Below are 21,671 nucleotides of genomic sequence, written 5' to 3'. Positions count from 1 at the left end.
CTACTTTTATCCTTGCCTGGTGTTTCCTGTCTCCATTCTGCTTCATTGAGCAACCATAGTGAAACTGACCAATCAGATGAAAGCCAAAGTGACCAGTCAGAATGCTCTGAAGGACACAGACCTCAGTGCTTTATTATATAGGAGACTAGGGGGCTCTGCCCCCTGCTCGCTTCACTGGCCAACCCCTGTGTTTGGTTTACCTGATATACAATACAATTTATTTTTTGTATAGCCCAAAATCACACAAGAAGTGCTGCAATGGGCTTTAACAGGCCCTGCCTCTTGACAGCCCCCCAGCCTTGGCCCTCTAAGAAGACCAGAAAAAACTCCCAAAAAAAAACCCTTGTAGGGAAAAAAATGGAAGAAACCTCAGGAAAGGCAGTTCAAAAAGAGACCCCTTTCCAGGTAGGTTGGGCGTGCAGTGCGTGTCAAAAAGAAAGGGGTCAATACAATACAGTACAATACATAGAATAGAATAAATCCTCAATACAGTATAAAAATAAAAATTCTAGAAGTACGGAGTAGAATTTCACATTAGATGATATCACATAATATGATTTGGATTTGTTTTAAGTCCTGGAGACCTCATTCATCAAGCTGCCTCCCCCATTTTGCCATTCCACATCTGAAATAGCGCTAATCCAATGAAAGGACCCCTCATTCCCACGTCCCCATTCATCAGGGATGACTTTACTTTAGGCAGGCAATCTACAATTTAAAGAGATTGTTATTTTCTTGTGAATTGTTACATATGCATTATTTTCACTTTTACTTTAAAAACTTTTGTAAAAACAATACTTGTTTCTTTATTTCCTGCCTCACACGTGGTTACATCTCTTACTTCTCAGACGTATAATACTGCTCGTGTTGTGAAGGGCGTTGCGGCTGAACGTACGCTAAGGATATGCCTTTGGATCATCTGCTGTCTTTTTGCTGCTTGCTAGCTGCCTCTTCTGCCTGTCGCATGTCGTTGTTTGAAGAGCTCAGAGCACATGATGCTTGCCAGCCAAAAGCAATCCAACAACTGCTAGCTTAGAGGTCTGTTGACTTGTTTTAAATGATGGCTCACTGCCTGGTTTCGCGTGATGTTGTAAAAGCAATACCTGTCTTTTATTTCTGGCCCCGGGTGTGGTTGAATTCTTTCTTGCAGGATGTATAACGCTGCTCGCGTTCGGTTGGGATAGCTGCTGTCGCGCTGCCCTTCGATCTTTTTAAAGCCTGTACAGCCGCTGTCCTTTTTGCTACGGCCCTGGGACAATCTCTTGGCACCAAGTCTCATGTTTACGGTCCCCGTGAGACGCACCGTGGCAAGTCTTTAAAATGTCTTTCGAGATTATCATGTATCGTAGCCTTGCATTTGCTTTCCATTCCAGGATTTTCTTTTATATATAGAGAGATATAACTATTTATGTTTACATTGGTATTGATATTTATCATTTGTGTAATTATGTCTTTTTTATCAATTTTGATTACTGTTTATTTTCTATATATCAGAGCATGTTCTGTCTTGTTCCTTATATTTTATGGGTGGTTTCCCAAAAGGCAGGGTCACCTCTCTGTACCCGTTGAAGGACTGCTCCCAAGCTTATAAAGACAGATGGGAAATGTTTTGAATTTTGGTTTTGAACCTTATTTGACCTATTTTCTGGTTTACATTTTGGCTGAATTCATGTGTAAAAGACACCACCTTGTTTACTGACTAGTCCTTGATAATCCCATTTAAAATGTTTGCTCATCGCCGACATGCTCTGAAATTTAACGCTGTACCTGTTAAGACTACTCTGTTATAGTAAACAAAAGCACAGAACAACGAAGCCTGTGGCAATATTGGCAAGTGAAACCTGATAAGAAACACGCACATAATAAAAATAAAAAATATTTCTTTACGTAACGAACATAAAGATGACGCAACAAGAAAAGTTAAACTCAAATCTGGACACAAAGCACTAAAAAGCTGCCATGGCTACATCATTAAACAATTCATTTAACTTATAATACTGTAATGGAACTGACACATCAGAGAGGGATGAGCCATTACGACAATGACCTGGCCTACTATCATGCAAATGAGCAGCTTCAGAGCCAACTGCAAGTACATCTATGAAAACGGCAAGCCTACAATGTTGCAAGCAGAAGTCCATCTAGTGTGGCAAAGGCAAGCAGTCCTTTTAATGATAGTGAGTCACCTAAAAATCCATGTAAGGAATAAAATGATCCATATCAAAACTCAGAGCTGGCACTGAAAATGGTGTCAGAAGTGGGATAAAAAGAACACCTACAACACATTTTTAGCAAGTGCTGAATGCTGCAGAGACAGCAATGGACCAGCTTTGTTCTGCTGGGGGAGTTGCTGGAAATCTCTTTGGACCTCATATTGAGAGTCCACAGTGACAGCTTCCAAATGCAAATTCCCCACTTGGAATCAACTCCAGATCCTTTACCCGCTTAATAAATTATGAGGGTACTGCTTCCACTTGGCTATGGAACAGCTTGTTAGTCTGTAGCAGGGCTACATAGTTAGTGTTGTTAAGTGTCAGTTCTAAGTGCGTCTTGTTTCCATTGTCCCGTTTGCTGTTTATGTGTGTGTATCAGGAAATGTCGTCCCCGTAAAGGGAGACGGATGATGGAAGAAGACCACAGCCTCTAATCTGGAAAACACCTGTTCTTAATTAATCAATCACAGCCATCACATGGACTATTTAAGTAAATAGAATATGGAGAGAGAGGGGAGGGGAGAAGAGAAAGGAGACCAATTGTTTTTTCATCCACGTATCAACTTTCTCATCGTGCCTTTGCACCCGTTTGGTTTTCATTTTGCCAGACTGTCTTGCATCCTTCATCTGCTGAGACCCCGGGGACCATTCGTCATCCACCATACGCCGAGGATTCACGGTGAGGTTGCTCCAATTACCAGGAAAATCAAACAACGCATTTAACTCTAGTTCAGTCATCCGTATTCAGGACAGTTTTTATAACCGGACTCAAGTTCACAAGCATTCAGTTTATCATTCATTTTTGTTATTCGTGTTGTGTGTTTATATGTTACAGGGGCAAGGGAGAGTTTTTGTTGTATTTATATTTGGTGGTGTCTTGTTGTTGCTGGGGTGGAAGGATATTTATATTTATATCTGTTTTCTATTTTTTGCATGTCTTGTTGTTTCATTTAATACATTTAATCAGTTTAATTTTACATTCTGCTTTGGTGTACTTATATTTACACCGTCGATTGTGGGGAAAAGTTTAATTGGTTAGAAGTACGGCTTGATAGTTAGATTCTTTCTCAGTAAATTTTCCAGGCCACAGGTCTTGGAAGTGTAGCTGCCGGCTGGGTAAAGGGGTTGGCCGTTAAAAGTTGAATGTCCAAATACATTTGAACCACTGAAAATAGGGGGACTATGTATAAGAATGTCTGTCATTCTTAAATGGCTCATACAATATTTTGGCAAGCCCCTTAAATTAAAGCTGAAAGTCTGCATTTAAATCATACTATGAATGCTTTAATTTAAATCCATTGTGGTGGCATACAGAGCCAAAGTTATGAAAATTGTGTCACTGTCCAAAAAAGACCTGATTGTATATCCGCACTCAGCACCGGCATTGCAAAAATAATAGGCTCTTTTTATGGAAAAGCAAATAAATATGGCAGATCCAGATCCAAAATTAGGCCTGCTCTATGGCTCCTTGTTTTTATTGCACTAATAAAAATGACTAATGCTTGGTTTCCCCTTGTCAGTAACTTGGAAATGTGTTATAGCATTAACAGCAAAAGTGCAGCAATTGCAAGATAGCATCAAATAATTTCCTTTATCCGGTACAAGCTTGTGTGGCTGCAAGGGAAGAACTAGTCTTAAAGGTGTCACCAATCCATCACAGCACACACGCATAGTCACTCATGGTGGCCCATTTGGGATATGGGAGACAAGTGTGGGAGATTAAGACTAAGGGAGACCATAGCAACTCAGCACACAGCAGCACCTGGTAATGAAAGCTGCTCTCTGGACCTTAGCCATAACATTTTATTTAATTTCTATTACAAGGCAAACATTCTATTCACTTGAAAAGTCACAAGTATTCTTCTTTAGGGTCCCCAAGATAACATTCAGCTGTACCTTTCATTTCAAGATTGTACTATCTAAAGTAAGACGGTTCACTTGTGCATGAGTTTGATATCATTTTTTATGTTGTGAATTGGTCGGCACGATGGTGCAGTGGGTAGCGCTGCTGCCTCGAAGTTAGGAGACAAGGGTTCGCTTCCCGGGTCCTCCCTCTGTGGAGTTTGCATGGATTTCCTCCCACAGTCCAAAGACATGCAGGTTAGGTGCATTAGCGATCCTAAATTGTGCTTGGTGTGTGGGCTGGCACCCTGCCCGGGGTTTGTTTCCTGCCTTGTGCCCTGTGTTGGCTGGGATTGGCTCCAGCAGACCTCCATGACCCTGTAGTTAGGATATAGCAGGTTGGATAATAGATGGATGTTGTAAATTCTTTCCTTACTTTACCTTTTCTTAACGTTTCCTCATTCTAAATGAGTCTTTGGTACATAGGTTATGTGTCATGTACTGACACTGCTGCATTTGCCAATTAAATTCTACTAGATAATAAAATTCCTAAAATCATTTCATAGTGTATTCCTCACATATGTTCTCAAAGGAAAAAAAAGATGTTCACACATCACTAACTAGCAGATATCCCATTCCTGTTTTTTGACAGTAATTGAGTATCTTGCATCTGCTTTGTTTGAAAAATGCAATGTACTACAGATCTACAGTGAAGAATTGCTGTATGAGAACCTCCTCACCTAACAGAGAAATCGGCTTATACTATAGAAGTGCATCCTGCTTGTATTTTAACTTAATCAATTCAATATTTGATAAGCCTGATAACCTTTCCTGGCCGATAAAAATCAAACATCATGTAAGAATAATATGATATTTTAAGTGGTTTGATGAGCAAACTGAAAACTCACATGCTGCTCTCGGTAGCTGAATATTACAATCCCTCCTCTTTCCTTACTTTTCTGTCTTATCAATAAGCTCCTTTTGGTCAGCTTTCGGCTATTTGGCTTAGCATAATGATTCCACGGGCCTTGGCTCATATCCCTGCCTGTGTGAGGCAGATGCATGCATTCCTAGGGGACTCGACTTAGTACTTTGTTACACAGGACACAGTTTTAGGCTGTGGAAGGCACTGCGTTTGTTCCTGTATAGGACAAGGGATTACAACCATGTGAGAGCAGCCATCTGAATGAAAGAAGACAAATGAACATTGACAGCGTATAGAAGATGCTTGCATGGGAGCAGACATGATAATTAATGTAAAGAGTTTTAATAATATTTAATGTTTAATGTAAGGAGATGCAAAGGCTAAGAAGATGGCTATATGCAGGGGTGGGTTGAAAACTTTAAAATGCAGTGTAATTCTGTTGAAATAAGGAAAAGCAATTACATAAAAGAAATCCATCCATTATCCAACCTGCTATATCCTAACTATACAGTCATGGGGGTCTGCTGGAGCCAATCCCAGCCATGACAGGGCGCAAGACAGGAAACAAACCCCGGGCAGGGTGCCAGCCCACCGCAGGGCACGCACACACACACACCCCCACACTAGGGACAATTTAGAATCGCCAATGCACCGAACCTGCATCTCTTTGGACTGTGGGAGCAAACTGGAGCACCCGGAGGAAACCCGCGCAGACACTGGGAGAATATGCAAACTCCACGCAGGGAGGACCCAGGAAGCGAACATAAAAGAAATCAACAAGCAAAATAAAACAAAGCAACAATAAGGATATCTCTGTGTCTTTGAGTCACAAAAGGGCTTCTCTGTCGTTAATTGATGCTAAATTAAATTAAATTAAATCGATGCTCCTTAGGGACAAGCTGACAGAGATGGGAGTAGATTCATACCTAGTGGCATGGATCATGGACTATCTTACAGACAGACCTCAGTATGTGCGTCTCAGGAACTGCACGTCTGACATTGTGGTCAGCAACACAGGAGCACCACAGGGGACTGTGCTTTCTCCGGTCCTGTTCAGCCTATATACATCGGACTTCCAATACAACTCAGAGTCCTGCCACGTGCAAAAGTTCGCTGATGACACTGCTATCGTGGGCTGTATCAGGAGTGGGCAGGAGGAAGAGTACAGGAACCTAATCAAGGACTTTGTTAAATGGTGCGACTCAAACCACCTACAACTGAACACCAGCAAAACCAAGGAACTGGTGGTGGATTTTAGGAGACCCAGGCCCCTCATGGACCCCGTGATCATCAAAGGTGACTGTATGCAGAGGGTGCAGACCTATAAATACCTGGGAGTGCAGCTGGATGATAAATTAGACTGGACTGCCAATACTGATGCTCTGTGCAAGAAAGGACAGAGCCGGTTATACTTCCTTAGAAGGCTGGCGTCCTTCAACATCTGCAATAAGATGCTGCAGATGTTCTATCAGACAGTTGTGGCGAGCGCCTTCTTCTATGTGGTGGTGTGCTAGGGAGGCAGCATAAAGAAGAAGGACGCCTCACACCTGGACAAACTGGTGAGGAAGGTAGGCTCTATTGTAGGCACTGAGCTGGACAGTTTGACATCTGTGGCAGAGTGACGGGCGTTGAGCAGACTCCTGTCAATTATGGAGAATCCACTAAACAGGATCATCTCCAGACAGAGGAGCAGCTTCAGTGACAGACTGCTGTCATCGTCCTGCTCCACTGACAGACTGAGAAGATCGTTCCTCTACCACACTATCTAACTCTTCAATTACACTTGGGGGGGGGTAAACGTTAACATTATACAATTGTATCGTCTGTTATACCTGCATTTTTATCACTCTTTAATTTAATATTGTTTTTATCAGTATGCTGCTGCTGGAGTATATGAATTTCCCCTTGGGATTAATAAAGTATCTATCTATCTATCTATCTATCTATCTATCTATCTATCTATCTATCTATCTATCTATCTATCTATCTATCTATCTATCTATCTATCTATCTATCTATCTATCTATCTATCTATCTATATATCTATCTATCATATAGTGCCTTTCATATCTATCTATCTATCTATCTATCTATCTATCTATCTATCTATCTATCTATCTATCTATCTATCTATCTATCTATCTATCTATCTATCTATCTATCTATCATATAGTGCCTTTCATATCTATCTATCTATCTATCTATCTATCTATCTATCTATCTATCTATCTATCTATCTATCTATCTATCTATCTATCTATCTATCTATCTATCTATCTATCTATCTATCTATCTATCTATCTATCTATCTTAAGGAGTTGAACTATAAACCACAAAGTTTCTAATTGAGTAAAATTAAACATGACTCTCCTCGCTTTACCTGCAGAAACACTCATTCTTCGTATCATTGTATCATTATCTCTAAACATCTGACATGGTGTAACAGAATAAAGCCACATAAGCCAAAAAGCGACATTTCTTAGGGAAACAGACCCAAAGAAGAGAGAAGACAAAAGGTACAACACAAGCAAAGAAAAAAAACAAAGCATAGCTTTCTCTGTAGGTTTGTTTGTAAGGGTGTTGGTCCACAATTATTAGGTGGGTCAGCTCACCCACTTGCCTGCCTGATAGTTATATACATAAGCACACCCTAATTTCTCTTCTCTGACCCTATTATAGTACTACAAGGTGGGCAAGTGGGTGAGTCACCTCACTTGGTAGGCAGTTTAACAGCTATGGAGGCAGCAGGATTGCCATTTTCCTTTGGTTCACCTTTTGTTCCACGTACACTAATTATGTGCTTTTTCTCTTCCTTGGCATTTATTTTGGGTGTGGAGGGTTGCCACAAGTGCCCCTGTTCATCACAACACATTTTAAAATGCTGTGCCCTTTAAGTGTGATTTTTAATAAAGTCTATTTCCTCATTTTAAGTGTACTATAATATTGATAAATAAATATGTGCCTCTCTGTGGGTTAATTAGAGCAAGAAAAAAGAAGGGAAAAATCCTTGCAGTGTTACAGCTCATGTGGATACACATATCTGTCAGCATTAGTTACACTGCAGCAATATGCTTGCTTATAAAATTGAGATATACAGTTTTAACATATCAGTCTGAACATCATTGCAAATAAATAAATAAAATTAGGTCTGTCTGATACTGATTGATGCTGACTCGCAAGACAGACGTATTTATGACACTGTGGTGGCAGTACTGTAGCACACAGTGAATCGGATTCATTCTATAAAGTCATATTTCCTTCCACTCAGTCTGTGCAGAGCAATGACTGGGATAATTTGAATCTAAACAGTTGTTTATTGCTGTATTAAAAAGCTTAATGTCTCACCACCGTGAAATCTTCATGAGCTTTGCAACGTATTGTTCAGTGGAGTATTCCAAGAGAAGTGTCTCTGCTCCAGATTACAAAATGTAATGGTGTATAACTGGAGCACTTATCTGCCAGAGCAGAAATGTTACATTCTCATTACAAAAACATTTGGGACTATCAGAAAGTCATTCCCCACTACAGTGCATGAAGCTTTGGAGCCATACAGTATACTTTGCAGGTAACATCAATACCGGTAGCATACATGTGGTAAACGTCATTCAGTGTGTGATGCCAATTTGTTGGATTTTTTTTTCTTCAAATTTGGTTCTCATCGTACACTGCACATCTGATGATTATATTTGAAAATAAGTGTCTAAGAAAAAACGTAAGTAATTTCCATCCATCCATCCATTGTCCAACCCGCTGAATCCAAACACAGGGTCACGGGGGTCTGCTGGAGCCAATCCCAGCCAACACAGGGCACAAGGCAGGAACCAATCCCGGGCAGGGTGCCAAGCCACCGCAGGTAAGTAATTTTGTGGTTATAAATAAAAAATGGCTGAACTGTATGATCTTCATGCATGCAGTGAAACAAAACCATGCTGACAATCAAAAATGAAACAAATCTGTCTTTTGAGAGCATCTACCCTATGAGACTATTGTGGTGCAATGTTCATTCCGAGCGTGGACCACAGTCAACATGTTGGTCTTAAAGGGAGCACAGCATTACTCTGATTTATACTCACATTTTTCACTTTGTCTCCTTTTTTAATTTTTCACTCTCTATTGTCATACATTTTGGTTGCATAACTCCCAAAACTATTAATGCCAGAGACGCACGGGCAGCATACCATTTTCCTGGATTGATGGCATCCTTTGAGCTCGAGTGACTACAGGTAATGATATCTTCTTCCTGTTAAGCTGCAAAAACTTATAGGAAACCGCACAGCTGTGCTTAAGCATATTGTGTAAGTAATTAAAAAATCTAACAGCCCCTTTAAAGTAAATAATATTCTAATTGGGATCTACTGTTTTAACTACTACTTTGCAGAGCTGGGAGAGAGCCATTTCTGCAAAAGGCTGCTGTTACCCACAGTCATTTGTCGCATATGGTAAACCTCACAGATGTCAAATCACAAATGGAATGGAGCTCTTCCTTGGGTTACAGGACTGGAGAATGTGTACGGCCAGTGAAGACACATTACAGAGGATTAACACTATTACTATTTCACCTGTTAAGTAAATCTGTCATTTGAATATAACTAAGATTGGCACAATTAAAAAAATGGCACCAAGCTGGGTATTTACTATAGTATAGTGTGATGATTCTTGAACATGTACCATATATACTATATATGACGGGGTACTTACTAAGACTATACAAACTGTCACTAGAAGAGATGACCTTGAGCCATCCTCTAACCCAAAATAGATGCCAAGCAGACCAAAGTAATATATTTAAAATTATTTTTATGAACATAAAGATTGCACAAGTGAGGAATACACACTGGGAGAAATCAAAGTACCAAATAAACAGATAGTCAATCAAATCCTGGCTTTTCTCAGGTTCTGCTTAATAAAACACTATAACACCTGTTGAACAAGTGGGTTGCCTAATGAGGCAACACTACATGCGACGACAATATATGGCAGGGCACACATACAGTACATCAATCAGCCAAGTCTGCTCCTATTTAGGATAGAAGGGGAATCCAGAGTACCTTGAGGAAACTCCTGCTAATACAGGGAAAGCAAACAAACTCCACAGAGGCAGTGTCTGACCCAAGATTCAAGTCCAGATTGCTGGAGCTAAAGAAGCAGAAGCACTAACCAGTGCATGACTAGAGTACTTATACTCAATGTTTATGAGATAGAAAGGCACTACAGATAGATACTGTATTAAAGGTACTACAGATAGACAGTGTAAGAAAGGCGCTATATTGCGCCCGACCCGACTCAGATTCACACAGAGGCACATGTAAAATAAAACAAATATTTATTTTTCTTCACCTGTGGAGCACATCTTCCCAAAGGCACAACACAGTCCCAACAAGTACAATTCACCAACCAAAACACTCATCTTTCCTACCACAACTCCTCCCAGGCAACCTTGTCCTCCTCCACCCGACTCTGGCCACTGAGTGGTGGTCGCTAGCTCCTTTAATCGTTCACCCGGTAGTGCTACAGGTGTTTGATTGCAGAGTTCCGGCAGCACTTCTGGGTGTGACGAATATGCTGCCCACGCGGGCTCAGGAGTCCCAGTTACAGCACCCCCTGGTGGTGCCTGCAGGACTAAACAGGGCTGCACCCAACTCCAATTCCTGTGGAGCCCTGCGGGAAACCAAGGAACTGCACTAACCTAGGGGGGCAGCCATCTATCGTCCAGGGGGAGGTATTGCACCATCCAGGGCTGCTGCCCCTGAATATAGTGTGCAGGGGCGTCCCGGCTGGGCATGGACCCCGGCCACCTGCCACAGTAGATAGATAGATAGATAGATAGATAGATAGATAGATAGATAGATAGATAGATAGATAGATAGATAGATAGATTGATTCGAAATGCACTATATAAATTAGATAGATAGATAGATAGATAGATAGATAGATAGATAGATAGATAGATAGATAGATAGATAGATAGATAGATAGATAGATAGATAGATAGATAGATTCGAAATGCACTATATAAATTAGATAGATAGATAGATAGATAGATAGATAGATAGATAGATAGATAGATAGATAGATAGATAGATAGATAGATAGATAGATAGATAGATAGATAGATAGATAGATAGAGATTTTTTTAAAATAAACTTTATTTAGCACAATAACAAAAAACATGAACACAGCAGTAATATGCAGTTAATAAAAATGTTGCATTACTCCACTACTATTGCCCCATACACGCCTCCTACTCCACACATAAAGTTACAGAATTTCCATAATAAATAAGTAATTCATCATTTGTTCATTATACCACTGCTCCCTGTACATGCCTCCTAATCCACACATAAATATAAATAATTTTCCATAGTAAGTACACATTTCATAATCAGTTTACTCCCCCTGTACTCGTCTCCTACTCCGTACATCACACTCCATTATACACACAGTACTGTATTCCTCAGAACGTCTCCTGTTCTGTGCTTACAACCATCCAGTATTTAAATATTGTGAAGGACATTTGAAGAAGTCACCACCCAGTCACCAACTTGTCCCTCTCAACAGAACACAAACCCCCCCCCCAAGCCCCCATAAATCACAGAAGGTCTGCATGTCTCCAATGAGGTGGTGGTAAGTGAATTCCAGCTTCAATCTAGATAGATAGATAGATAGATAGATAGATAGATAGATAGATAGATAGATAGATAGATAGATAGATAGATAGATAGATAGATAGATAGATAGATAGATAGATAGATAGATAGATAGATAGATAGATAGTGTGACACACATGCGCATGGGAAGCAGTCTAAGGGCTTATGTGAGAGTGAAGTAGAGAGTATGGGTTTAGTTCATTGTACTAATGCCTCTTCTCCCTCACAACCCTGTTGACCTCACTTCCACCCAAAGACACACCTCATCCTTTCCCTCAACTATAAAGCCGGAGCATTTGTTTTAAGTTGCAGTCTATGTTATGTCTCTGTGCTTCATGATTACTCGTTGTTTTGTGTTATTTTGTGCAAAACCTGACACTATATGGGGGTGGAATCCCCAAACTTTCATATTGTTTCTTGTCTCTTATTACAATAGATAGATAGATAGAATTTTATTTGTCCCAAGAAGTAAATTTCACATATAATTTCCTTCAAGGTGCACACTACCTTAAACCTCATTAAATCAACAACACAATAAAATCTCGTTATTTTTCAAGTTTAGGGGCAGGATGGCTGAAATACGTGACTTGCTCTGTGTCTAGATGAATAACTTGCTCTAGGGCCAGATACATTATGAACTCTTTCACTAACTATGGAGTTAAACCTGAAAAGAGGATGTTACAGGTTTGAGCCCTTTTGCTTGAGCTGATACAAATCCTATATAGCAGTGATGCTGATTTAAAATAATTACTTTATTTAAATATTTTAAGTTATGCAGCAGTTTTAGAATTTGTTCATCATTTAACATCCTACAGTATACTTGTGTATACTGTAGCTAAGCAAAACTGATTATCTTGTGGGTTGGATGGTGGAAGTCCTAATTTTGAGGCCTAGATTCAGTTCTTGATATTATCAGTCTTGCTGAGATTCAAGACATTCTTCCTATGAACATGTCTTACTCTTAGTATTTTGCTTCATAGCCATACCTTTAATGAACAACATAGACCTTAAGTTATTTGGAGATGCTAGATTGAGTTCATATGAGTGGGCAAGGGTGAATGCTTTGTACTTGAGTGGCATCTTGTCCAAGCTTGTGGTCCAGGCTTGTGCAATGGGATTCCTACACTCTTATCCTCCACAACCTATGAATGGACAACAAAACAGGTTCATAAAATGGATAGATGGACAGTTATTTTGTTTTCACTAGAGCAAATGAATCATGCTAGTCTATGCTTGTTTAACACAATGACACAATTTGCATTTATGTGCTAGTCAATCTCATTTTATATATGACACTGCAATTTATAAGGTACAATATAATGACTGAGGTTATTAAAAAATACATAAACCACTAATTTAAACTGGGCCTTACTGAACTAAAAACTCAAAATTGAGGGCAGTCATTTTTACATACTACACCTCAGGTCAGGATAGGATTCTGTAGTCAAAAAGAGCACAAGCAAAGTTTTACCATGCAAAGAATTGAAGGGGCAATCGAGACAATAAACCGTATACTTATAAAAGAAATTATTAAAAAGTTTACTGGTGAATAACAATGCAAGAAAAAAAATCCTTAAAACACATCATAAAGCATATGACCATTCTGCTTGAACAGAATTTGACTGTTGTCAGCAAAATGCTACCGTTACCTAGCTTTTTATTTTACACCACCTTTCAAATTACATATTTCAAGTAAAATGTGAAATGTTTGATATTTGTAATTCGTTTTAATTTCCTGGACACCGCAGGATGTTGTACTTGCAGGTACTGTGCTTTTCACATTGAATGAACGCACTGCTTGATTGATTAATGACAAGAAGCTGCAGATGCTAGCATTTGTTATGAAGTGCACTGCCAAGATTTATTTCTGGTACTGAAACTTTTTAAATGTCAAAATGGCACTGCAGGTCAAATATGGGAAAAAAAATCTGTGGCGCAGGCACCAAAGGTCCACATGAAACTGCTTAAAAGTGCCATATGCTCAGCATTTTAAAGTTTACTTAATAATAACATTTACATTCCAAATGATTTATGCTTGCTAACACGATGATCAGTTCCCTTTTTAAATAAACATGTATGACCTCTTTTTAGCCTTAAATATTTCTTAGGCTAATAAAAATAAATAATAGTTTGCAGTATAAGTTAGTGCCGCTTCTTCACACTTCCAGAAAAATATGCGTGAAACAGGAGCACCACAGGGAGAACATGCAACCTCCACACAAACCGCGAGGCAAGCCAGAATCTTTTTTTTTTTTTTAATATTTTTATTTTATTAATTTTCATTGTAATCATTCCATACAAACAGATCAATTTATAACCCAACAAATTTGAAGACAAATCAAACCCCACCCCTGAGAAGGAGAGCTTAGCTAAAGGAAAATTGCTTTAAGCTTTTTAATAAGGCAACATTAGACAAAAGAAGGGGAGAAGTAAATATCTATGTAAATAAGAGATGGAGAAGGGAGTTAAATGCAATAATAGTTATTTCTCTTATTCTAAAATAATATTGATTAAATCCTGCCATGTTTTGAAAAAATTTTGTACAGATCCTCTAACTGAAAATTTGATTTTTTCCAATTTCAAATAATATAAAACATCGGTTTCCCACTGACTTATAAGAGGAGACTTAGGATTCTTCCAATTTAACAAAATAAGTCTGCGTGCCAAAAGTGTAGTAAAGGCAATCACCATTTGCTTGTCCTTCTCCAATTCAAGTCCATCTGGAAGGACACCGAACACATCTGTTAATGGGTTAGGAGGGATTGTGATACCAAGGCTGTCTGAGAGGCACTTAAAAATTTTTGTCCAAAATGATGTTAGTTTGGTGCAGGCCCAGAACGTGTGACCCAGTGAGGCAGGAGCTTGGTTGCAGCGCTCGCAGGTTGGATCCTGCCCTGGAAACATTTTGGACAGTTTTAAGCGAGACAGATGAGCTCGATATATAATTTTTAGTTGAATAATTCTATGCTTTGCGCATATAGAACTCGAGTGAATTCTCTGCTTTGCTACCTTCCACTCCTTTTCTGATATATTGATTAAGAGATCTTCTTCCCAATGTCCTCTTGGATCTTTGAAAGGTAGGGACTCTAATAAGATTTTATATATTGCGGAAATAGTGTTTGTTTCCTCGGAATTGAGCAGTATTTTTTCCAGCATTGTGGAGGGTGCAAGGTGGGGGAAATCGGGCAATTTCTGTTTAACAAAATTTCTAATTTGAAGATAGTAAAAGAAATGTGTAGCTGGGAGGTTAAATTTTGAACGTAATTGTTCAAAAGATGTAAATATGTTGTCTAGATAAAGATCCCTGAGCATTTTAATCCCAAAACTTTTCCAGGTATTAAAAACTGGATATACTTGCGAAGGTTGAAAGAGGTGGTTCTCTTGCAGAGGTGCCACTGATAAAAGATTTTCCATCTTAAAATGCTTCCTAATTTGGTTCCATATTCTGAGTGAGTAAAGCACAATTGGGTTGCTAGTATATTTGCGATAACTTTCATTTATTGGAGAGCAGAGCAGGGAGTATAAAGAAGTACTACAGGATTTTACTTCTATTGCGGACCAAGCCTGAATCTGAATCCAGCTTTCCAGAACTGTGAGGCAACAGTGCTAAGATTTTGATCCCACCTCATTTTCAACATTTTTATTGTTTTTTATTCTGACTTGGGTGCTCTAGCGGAAATAACAGGATTGTCAAATATTGGCACATATTTTAATTATTCTAACATCAGAAACTAATGAGAATTGATGGAACTGACTAGTGTTCATGTCCCAGGTCCTGTCTGTGTGAAGTTTTCATGTTCTCCCTATGTCTGTGTGGGTTTCTGCCAGGTGCCTTGCAGGTTAGGTGGACTGGCGATACTAAACTGGCTCTAGTGTATGTGGTGCGCACCATGAAATGCACTGGAGTCCTGTCCAGGGACTGTTCCTGCCTTGCACCCTGTATTTTCTGGATAGTCTTCAGCTGCCCTGAGACCCTGCTGAGGATAAAGCCGGTTTTTGAAGATGGATGGATAGATAGATATTCAAACAAAGGTGGATTTTATTTAATGGTCTTTCATGTCTAGTATTTTTTGGCAAATATTGCACAGTGGATACTGATTTCATGAAGAACTGTAGTATACATGTTGCAACAAACTGCTGAATGAGGTTTGTGGCAAGTAGGGAAAGCATTTATAATAAGTCACTACACTGTTGCTGTTTAGTGACAGTAAGACTTTTTTGTTCATATCCAGACCTTCAACCTATTTACAGCATAATGATAAAAAAAATAAGTAAGTGCAGTAATGCATTGAAGGCAGGGGCATTCTCATCCACTGCACAGGCTTTTGACGATTGGCTGTGGAAATGGTTCTGGGACTTTGACTGGCTGTTACTCTCTTCATTTATCTGTTTTTTCCCAGCCGATACAGTATATGATAATTTAAATGAGTACAGATAATTTCATTTTTAATACATTTTTTTTCTATTTTTTATTGCGGCACTGCTCTTCTTGGTTGTACTTTCTTTTCCAGCCATCAGACAAATAAGCAATTTCACATCAGTGCTTTTTCAGGTCATTGGGAACTACTGTTTTCAGGCCATAATGGAAAAAAAAAAATCTCTCCCTTGATAAAGGCTTCTTTTACAACTGCACCAGAAGTAATATCAAAGATTTATAAGTGTAGAAATAACCTAAAAAAGAATTTGAACGTCTCCCCAATGTTCTGAGCAATATCATTAAAGATGTATTTTAATCAACAATTACTTCTGCAGTGATATATGAACCTACTTGGATCCTAACTTTAAATATCAGCCAAGTGAGAACAAAAATACACTTATCAAGTCCCTTGATAGAAAAGCTGCACTCGGATTCTGCTGCAAGATATAACAAAACACAGAGATTTCTAAAGTCCTTGGCCACTCAACAGAATTAATAATATAATTTTACTTTATTAAGAGACCTTACGTACTGTATGTAAAAAAAGAACTTGAAATGTACCTTTGATGAAAACCCCTTCACCACTGAGCCTTGTTAATAGTCAGGAACTATGATGCCCTAGGATGACATCCATGTGATACGCTTCTCTGTGGTGTGAAGCATGATGTGCTGCTGGCGTATCGGCCTCACTTCCTGAACTCAAATCCTACGCTCACATGTTGTCTGAGGGCAGTTTGCATGTTTTCTGTATGTCCTCATAACCTTATCTCCAGGTTATTTTGCTTTTCCCCACATACATGTCTGCAAGTTTATTTGGTGATTTCAAATTGTATCCATGTGGCTACGGAGTTTTTGCCTTGTGTTTGATGCTGCTTCCTTGTGACCCACGAAATCTGATTATGTGGACTTGAGAATGCTATGAAATAAGACAGAAAATAAAACTGAAACTTGCCTGATCAATTTAATATACCGTATATACTCGAGTATAAGCCGACCCGAATATAAGCCGAGGTACCTAATTTTACCTACAAAAACTGGAAAAACGTATTGACTTGAGTGTAAGCCATGGGTGGGAAATGTAGAAGCTACTGGTAAGTTTCAATAATCAAAATAAATACCAATAAAATTACCGTACATTAATTGAGGCATCAGTAGGTTAAATGTTTTTGAGTATTTATTTCAAAGAAAAACAGTAAACTAGCTCTGTAAGTGGAGAAGAGGGTCCACAAAAACAATATGGCATCTCTCTTCCTTGCTCTCTCTCTCGCGCGCATGTGCCTGTGTGTGTCTCTCTCTCTCGTGTGTGTGTGTGTGTCGTTCTCGCACGCGCGCATGTGTGTCGTTCTCGCGTTTTTGTGTGTCGTTATTACATGCGCGTGTTTGTGTGTCTCTCTCTCACGTGCGCTCTCTCTCTCTCTTTCTGTACACTCCAGCTTTCTGTCGGGTTGGCAGGGGCAGCGAGACCTGACTCGAATATAAGCCAAGGGCGACGTTTTTCAGCGCATTTTGGGTGTTGAAAAACTCGGCTTATATTCGAGTATATACGGTAGGAAAAAATATTATTCTAAATTGTCTCTTTAACATTAAAAGGATTATAACGTTAAAGAATAATAGATGTACTTTTGGGAATTTTTTTTTAAAACCCATTATACAGTATGTACATCTTTTGGCTCCAAAGAAAGCATATCTACTAACATACATAGATTGCATTTTAAGGTTTAGCGTGTTTGTTTGGTCCATTTCACTCAGGTTTCTTCTTGACTTATATGACTTGATACACAGGTTCAAGAATGTTTTCGCTGCCAGTGAATCTGTAGTGATTATAGTTCAAGTTCAAGTTCAAAGGTTATTGTCATGTGCACAGTAAGGAAACACGTTTCCCTGTACAATGAAATTCTTTCTTTGCTGTCCACACCAAATGACAAAACCAACGTATAAAGATAAACATAAATAATAAGTAGCAGATGGATAATAAGTAACAGAGGCAGTATAAAGTATAAAAACAGAATGGAAGTATAAAATGTAATGTGCCTTGTGTGTCAAATACAGTTGTGTGAGGTCGATAGAATGAGGTGCACCATGGTTATAAACTCCAGTCAGTTATTTAGGAGTCTAATGGCCTTAGGAAAGAAAGAGTTCTTTAGCCTGGAAGTTCTGCATCTCATACTTCTGTACCTCCTGCCTGAGGGTAGAAGTGTGAACAGTTCATATTGGGGGTGGGTGGGGTCCCTGAGGACCGACGCAGTTCTCCTGCGGACTCTGCAGTTGTAGATGCTCTGCAGAGAGGGCAGTGGGGTCCTGGTGATCTTCTCAGCAGTCTTTACCACTCTCTGCAGGTGTTTGCGGTCCATAGCAGTAGTGTTGCTGTACCACACGGTGATGCAGCTGGTCAAGATGCTCTCAATAATGCAGCTCTAAAAGCTGCCCAGGATCTTAGTCGACATACCAAACTTCCTCAGCCTCCTCAGAAAGTGCAGCCGCTGTTGAGCCCTCTTGACCAGCTGTGTGGTGTTAAGTTTCCAAGTGAGGTCCTCACTGATATAGACGCCCAGGTATTTAATGCTGCTCACCCTCTCCACTTCAAGCCCTCGGATGAACAGTGGCCGATGAGGTCTCCTCCCCTTCCTCATGTCCACTATCATCTCCTTCGTCTTGTCTGTGTTGAGGGTGAGGTTGTTGTCCTCACACCATGATGCCAGACTGTCCACCTCCCTCCTGTAGGCTGTCTCATCCCCACCAGTGATGCATCCTATCAATACAGTGTCGTCTGCAAACTTTAGGATGATGTTATCTTATATAGTGTGTTTGACTGGTAATGTTCAATTCACTATGCCTTATGTTGGTAAAACTTATGATTCATTTGGCAACATACTCATTCCTTAATTCAAGACATTGCTGTTAGCATCTCTCTGGGAGCAATAAATACACATAAAAAAGTGCAAACCAGTCAGTAATAATTTTAGCATTAGATTTTCAAACAAAGTGAGATTAGGGAAATATTATGTTTCATTCGCTTTCTGAGGCTGATGGGAAAAAAGTCTCAGCTAATAACAAAAATCAGAACCAGTGAACAACATGCACCCTTCATGGAAAACTTAGGTAGCCACTGTCTGTTCACCTCAAAAAAACAAAAAAAAATAATTTTTTTTCCACAAAGAGAAAGAAACTCAAAGTAGTTCTTATATTTATCTTCATCTCACGCTTTAGAATCAAATTACATTTATTTAAATTAAAGAGCAAACTTTCGAGTACTGTATGACATACTATGTACCAATTAAAATTTAAAAGAATGATTGTTTTCTCATCTATACATATGCAAACACCCACACTAATTTGCATTATCAACATAAAACAATATTCAACTTAATTCAGAATAGAGTGTTTAGAAGAAATGTTTAAACTAAAATGCAGAAGTGTGAAGGATTATTTAGCAAACTGAAGTAGGCATCCTGCAGTATTACTATATGGAACCAAACGCACAAAATTTTTGTAAAATACTAATTAGCATTATGAAACAGAGAGATGAGCTTTGCCAAAAATGTGAAATACTGTATGTTAATCACTTACTCTCTCTACAGACTGAGGAAATAAAACTGACGAACTCGGAATACGGAGTTTATGTAGGGCTGCACTATTGTGCATCTGCAAAGGGAAAAAAAGGTTAAAGATTACACTGAAAAGGAAAGGCAGTTAAACACACAACTTTGTGTCTATAAAGTCTTCATCAAGTGATCGAGTGATGAAGGCTATACATCCGAAACATTGTCTTTAACTGACTTTCTGTTTTGGTGTAGGAATAACTAACATTTCTTTCACCTTTTATGCTCAGAAGATGTCTATTCAGTAAACCTGGACGTAATGGGACTACAAACACTTTACATGATAATATCCAGCTCTTGGTGTTTGCTACATGGAGGGTCACTGTTATATACAGTAAGTGCTACAGGTGGTCAACCTGGGCTTGTTTAGAAAAATAAATACATACAAATTTGCATACATAAACACATAGTAGCCTTTGTGACAGTTTTATGTAATTATTATAATTGACCACAATAATAAACGTTGTGGGAATGCCAACCTCCACTCACTTGTCTAGACGATGTTATCTACAAGAATCAAACAGTCATATAATGAAAAAAATTGCCAAAATATTATTTGTTTAAAGAACTGAACTTTCCCAGTGCAGAAATTGTATAAACATGAAAACAAGTCAAAGATTATTATTAGTCCCACAAGTAATAATAATAATAATATGCCCTGCAATTGACTGGCACCCAGTCCAGGTGTGGTGCCTGATCATGATCCTGAATTGCTAGGCAGAATAGGCAATCACTCACTGCAAAACTAAAGTTGGGTTACATGAGTAGAGAAACTAGAGAGATGTATAGATGATAATAATAATCATTGTCATCATCATCATCCTGATAACAATACTAGTCACTTTAAAATAGGACATTAAAATCGACAAAACTCTAATGTGCCTCCATCGATTTATCAATCCATTTATCTTTTGACCATTAAAGTGTTAAAATTACAGTACAGTGATCCCTCGCTATATCGCGCTTCGCCTTTCACGGCTTCACTCTATCGTGGATTTTATATGTAAGCATATTTAAATATATATCGCGGATTTTTTGCTGGTTCGCGGATTTCTGAGGACAATGGGTCTTTTAATTTCTGGTACATGCTTCCTCAGTTGGTTTGCCCAGTTGATTTCATACAAGGGACGCTATTGGCAGATGGCTGAGAAGCTACCCAACTTACTTTTCTCTTTCTCTCTCTCTCTGTCTCTCTTGCGCTGACTTTCTCTGATCATGACGTAGGGGGTGTGAGCAGGGGGGCTGTTCGCACACCTAGACGATACGGACACTCGTCTAAAAATGCTGAAAGATTATCTTCACGTTGCTACCTTCTGTGTGCAGCTGCTTAGTGAAGCGACATGCTGCACGGTGCTTCGCATACTTAAAAGCTCAAAGGGCACGTATTGATTTTTGACTTTGTTTTTCTCTCTCTCTCTCTCTCTCCCCCTGCTCCTGACGGAGGGGGTGTGAGCTGCCGCCTTCAACAGCTTTGTGCCGCGGTGCTTCGCATACTTAAAAGCCAAACAGCCCTATTGATTTGTTTGCTTTCCTCTGTCTTTCTGACAGACTCTGCTCCTGACGCGCACTCCTTTGAAGAGGAAGATATGTTTGCATTCTTTTAATTGTGAGACAGAACTGTCATCTCTGTCTTGTCATGGAGCACAGTTTAAACTTTTGAAAAAGAGACAAATGTTTGTTTGCAGTGTTTGAATAACGTTCCTGTCTCTCTACAACCTCCTGTGTTTCTGCGCAAATCTGTGACCCAAGAATGACAATATAAAAATAACCATATAAACATATGGTTTCTACTTCGCGGATTTTCTTATTTCGCGGGTGGCTCTGGAACACACCCCCCGCGATGAAGGAGGGATTACTGTATATATATTCTGAACAATTTAGTACAAAAAGAACTGGGATAACATTACTTTCTTTTGTTATCAGCATGACATATCCAGTCTTCAAGAGCCTCCATTTATGCATCCATTACTGACCCAACATAATCCAATTCAAGCTCTCGGCCAGTCCTTCTCAAGGTATCAGCTTTGA

At 39.2% G+C, this 21,671-nt stretch overlaps 1 protein-coding gene across 14 annotated transcripts in view; it reads right to left on the bottom strand.

The window, feature by feature from the left end:
- Window positions 1-21,671, bottom strand: part of nrxn3a (neurexin 3a) — a 1,637,233-nt gene that overhangs the window by 876,963 nt on the left and 738,599 nt on the right. The gene's annotated exons all lie outside the window — the stretch shown is intronic.

Source organism: Erpetoichthys calabaricus, chromosome 16, assembly GCF_900747795.2.
Source record: "Erpetoichthys calabaricus chromosome 16, fErpCal1.3, whole genome shotgun sequence".
In the NCBI taxonomy this organism is placed as follows: Eukaryota; Metazoa; Chordata; class Cladistia; order Polypteriformes; family Polypteridae; genus Erpetoichthys; species Erpetoichthys calabaricus.
This window is presented reverse-complemented; position numbering and strand designations above follow the sequence as displayed.